The following is a 5,077-nucleotide window of genomic DNA, read 5'->3' as shown; positions in this document are numbered from 1 at the left end:
TGGATATTAGGGTTGGGACATATAGCTCTCAGCCTTAACTCTTTGAGGACTCAATTTCCTCAGCTATAAAATGGGAATACTCACATTTGCCTGGTTGCCTTGTTGTCATGGAAGTTAAGCTTCCATGTTTCTGTGAAGCACAGGGTAGGATATGCTAGTAAAGGATTCTGGTTTACAGGTGTGTTTATGGGACATGTGGGTAACGCTTCCCAGATAGGTCATAACACTGGAGTCTGCCTTCATCATTTGGTTTTGAAAATAGAAAAACAAACCAACCAAACACTGCAACCCAAGTTACATGAAAACTTGAATCCCACAATGCCTCATAACGCAAGTTTTAAAGTTTCCATTAAAATAAAACTTTTAAAGAACCAGCATGTTCTTTTGTGGATTTGTCTTCTTTTCAACAAAGGACCGTGAAACTAACTCAAGCTCCTCTTTGCAAATATTTCAAGGGGTTTAGTCTTCAAACAAAATCACCGACGGGCTTTGGTATTGGGTGGGAATGCAGGGAAGTCTCTCAGGTTCCAAGAATTAATATGCTTTGATGAATGCTAATTTTTAATAGTTCCAGGTTAATGTTCGTTTACCTAAAATATAGTGGGAAAGACTTCCCACTCAAACCACTAAAATCATGAGCTCGGAGAAAATGCAGGGCCCTCCATATATCCAGTTCCAAAACGCAACTCTCGGCTTTCTTTTGACAACAGAAAACCCAGTTTAGACAGACTGCTCCCAAGCAAGTATTGCTGGCCTGTGTCCTGCCACAGACGGCCCTCCAGGATTATCCTACATAAGGTTCTAACAAGAGGATAGGACTCGTAAGAAACCGTGCTCTTCTTCCTACAATATGCAAAGTTTTAGGTGTCATGTTGATCACAACCAGAGGGCTGGGGTAGAGGCAGGGTTTAGGAAAAAAAAGAAAAGAAGAAAAAGGAAAAGAAAAGAACTTAAATTCTTTACATGGCTGCCCAGACTCAAAGTTAACCAGTGCACCATTTTTAATGTTTACAAGAAACCCTCCTGTCGAGAATAAACATATATTGATTTTTGTTGCAGAGAAAGATGATTTTAGGAATGGGTTACACATCCTTCAACTTGGAGGAGATGCACTTGACAGATCCTGCCTCTTTATTGTTCAGTGATTTTTCCCCTTTTCTTTTCGAAGTAAGTGCCCTGGAACTGTTAGGCGATGTGGGAAAATATTGTGACAAACAGGCCTGTTTATGTTTGTGGTGGGGGCCGCTGTTCTGTTTGCACGGCTTGTTGTCTCTGCCCCTCCTTTTCATGGTTGGCGGTTCCCCGACAGCTCAGATTCCTCTGCTGACATCTGTTATAATGAGAGCTCTGACGGGAATAGATTTGCAAAATGATGGGCTCACAATAGGACGGGAGCTGTTCCCCAAACTTTCCTTGAGATAAGCAGATGGGGTCTGAAAATAGAGCATTTGAACCGATTAGGTCGAGGTGAACGCATTTATTCAGCACACACTGGGGAGCCTTTCTGCTCCCACCCCTACCCCACCCCAACTTCTCTCCCTACCCCCTCCACCCCTGCTCTCCCCCAGTTGAGAAATAGGAGAGTTTCCGATGGCTTCCTTTTTTGGCCTCCTGAACACTTGCTTGGAGACAGGCCTTTCCAGTTCTTAAAGCAGAAGCATGCTGGGTACTCACCTTGTGCCAACCGTCTGAACAACAGAGAAAAACCACCCCTCATGCCTCATAAAGAGAAGCTGGGGCAACACATGGGGCTTTCCCACTCGTCACAAATGATGGCTGTTTGTGCTAGTTAACCTTTTTCAAGCCTGGGTCAGCTCCTGCTGGGAGGCAGGGGCAATCTGGAGAGAGTGAAAGCCTGGCAGACCCCAGAGTCGCCAGCACGCCTTGGCCCCCAACACACGCCACTGCCCTTGCAGAATACCAAACGATCCTGCATCACACTCTTCATAAGTCAGCCGGGCTCCATGTGCTGGTGACAGTTCGGATTCCAGAAGAGAATGGCCTCCAGGAAAACTCCACAGATGCTCCCTGATAACTTTTATTTTCTGGTATGGTTTACCTTCTCTTTTCAGAGGAATCTGTGAAAAGGATGAAATTGAAATTGTCCCATCCCGGGCTTTATTATTTCCAGCATCTCCACTAGCAGTGGAAAGAGAGGACTTCTTTGTGCTTTCAATGCTTAAAGTTGTCAGTAATACACGTTGTATAACTTGTGTCCTAAGCATATTGATTGAAGCAAAACTAAGACAGGGAAGTTGTAAGAAATACATTCCCAAGACCCATCCTCTGGGTCTCTGGGGAGAACTTTGGCAGTGTCAGAGGGGTGATGCTATCTAATGTAGTATGAGGAAGAAAGGAGACCAGAAAGGGAAATTTTGGAAATGGCTTTTCAAGGAGGAAAAAAGCAGAAGTTCAAAAGTGACACGAGCTCGAGGCCCAAGCGAAGAGCTGGTTTTGCCTTCACTACTGAAATAGCTGCATATCACAAAAGGAATCAGATTTCTGTAAATTGCAGGTTGAAATGATCAGTGGAAATGCATTTATTACAGCTGCCAGGGTTCTGAGGAGCAGAACTCACACCCTCTAGTACACTCCAGAGAAATCCAACAGTCTGTAGAGCTCAAATTCTCAAATCCCCCGTTCCTGACTGCCTCCTGCTCCAGCCCAGACCTCTGGGTTATTGCGCTGACTCAGCACCGTCTTTATAAGGTGGGATTGTTCAGAATGGGTGTTTACCTGGCAGCAAATATCCTGAGAATGGAGGATGAGCTGAGGGACAGTTGGAGTAGTTCATTAGCCACAGAAGCTGTGGGGGAGAGGCTCCAACACTGAGCCACCACACCATTTACATGAATATCAACAAAATCTAACATTTCAGGTATTACAATCTGAGGAAATCTACCTTTGTGTTATATCCTTCTTTATTAAGAGAAATCACAAGGGATCCACTAGAACTTAATACCTGTGGCCATTAATAGCGGTAAAGAGAAGAGTGAAGTAAGTGGACACAAAGGTTGGCATCTTGTGTGACTTTTCGTTGGTATTATTTGAAACTAGATACATGTAAGAGATGGGAATCATCTCTGTTTTCAGGCTGTATTCTTCATGGAAGCTCTCAGGTACTTGAAGATAGGCATTTTTGGTTTTCGTAAGACCATAGGACAAAGTATTAAATTTAGTGTGCGTTGACTTTTTTTAAAGGGACAAATTCTTAGAATCCTTTGGAAACACTAAACAGTAGAAGGAATGTTGAGTTTTGGGTCCAGAAAATTTGAATTTCAGCTCTACCACTCATTGGCTGGGTGACTTTGAACATGTTTCTTAACTTCTCTGAGTCTTCAGTCTTGGACAGAATGTGGTGTCCTCCTAAAATTTGTACCCTGAAGACTTAACCTGCAATGTGATAGTGTATGGAGGTGGGGCCTTTGGGAGGTGATTAGGTCATGAAGGTGAAGCCCTCATGAATGGGATTAGTGCCCTTAAAAGAAGTGACACAAGAAAGATGATCTCTCCCTCCACCCCGTGAGGACACAGCAAGAAGGTGGCTCCTGCAGGCCAGGAAGCAAGTGTAGCTTAAATACACTAAAACAAACAAACAAACTGTTTGATTCTACCTGAGGATTATATTATTGCTTCTTGAAGGTAGCTTAGTCATTTTATTATAAGAATATTATTATGGATTCTCTATCATTCTTGATTGAGGACTAAAAGGTGTAAAATGGGAAGTTCTGTATAGTGGAAAGATGAAACACACTTGGGTGACTGGTTTCTTGCAACTAGCATAGGTGGTGAAGAGAGGGTCTCTGAAGCCGGACTGCCCAGGCCACAACCCCACGTCTGCCTCTTACTGGCTGTGTAATATTGAGAAAGTATTGAAAATATTTAATGTGTGTTTACTCATTTGTAAAGTGTAGCAATAATAGCACTTACCTGATGGGTTTGCTATGAAGGTAAACTGAGTTAATATACACAAAGTGCATAGATCAGGGCCATCATCATGATCATCACCATCATCATCATCATCATCATCATCATCACCATCATCATCTCCACATAGTAGCAAACAGCTTTGTAGCCAAATCTTTTCACACCTTAAGATGAATTCCTAGAGGAGCTGAATTGCCGGGTCAAAGGGCAGTTGCCAAACTGCTTCTTTAAGACTCAAGAACTTCATCTAGTAGATCTAATAGTAACTTAGCAGCTGGGCCAGGTGTGTTTTGTGGCTAGCATCCCTTGGATTCAGAAGAAGGCAACCTTGATCAAAATCAGACAGAAGTACTGCTATGCTGGGCTTCCCTTGGCACTGTGGCATCATTGGTATCCCCGACAATATTTCCTGGAGATGTACTGTGACTGTCTTGACACTTCCGTTCACCCACGTCCTATCTGTTGATGGATCTGGGAATAGTACTTCGGTTCGTTCTGCCCCTGAGCTGCCATTCATCACGAGACACCATGTCAGAGAATGTCCTGGACCACTGTGACAGATAAATGTACTTAGCCAATCACACATTTCAAATAAATCAAAGTTGATTTGGTCTAGCCTTATGTTGTCACTGGGCTGACAGTCATTCTGATAAGTGGCAGGATTGATGGCTGCCTGGGTTTGCTGTGTTTCTTCACTGGTGGCATTTTAAAGGGGGCACTTGCCCAGGGTTAGCTGTCATTCTGTGTGAATGGTGGAGCGTGCATGGGGGGCAAGGGAAGCATATCTCCCTGGTTTGGGAAGAAAAAGGGCAAATTGGAGAACGTGACCACACATTTCTCTTTGGTTCCCACTCTGTGCCTCAAGGAAGCATGGCTGGGCATGATGGGGCCTTGTTCTTGCCAATTTTTTGATCCCCCTCTATAGACCCAAGCTCTCCTCCATGGCAAAAGGAAGGGATTGGAGTGGCTGGAGAGACTCAAATCACCGGGCTTGTCTCCTCTTTCATCTTTCTTTGTAGGTGAGCTAAAGGCCAGAGAACAAACAGATGATAAAAGAACAAGAAATCCTTGAAAAAGGATAGGCAGAATGGGTCTTAGGGGCTGTGAAAATAAGCTAAAAGAGAAGGTCAGATTCTGTTACACTTTAAAC

Source organism: Equus asinus, chromosome 4, assembly GCF_041296235.1.
Source record: "Equus asinus isolate D_3611 breed Donkey chromosome 4, EquAss-T2T_v2, whole genome shotgun sequence".
NCBI classification, from domain to species: domain Eukaryota; kingdom Metazoa; phylum Chordata; class Mammalia; order Perissodactyla; family Equidae; genus Equus; species Equus asinus.
The sequence above is the reverse complement of the archived record's forward strand: the minus strand, read 5'-3'. Positions refer to the sequence as shown.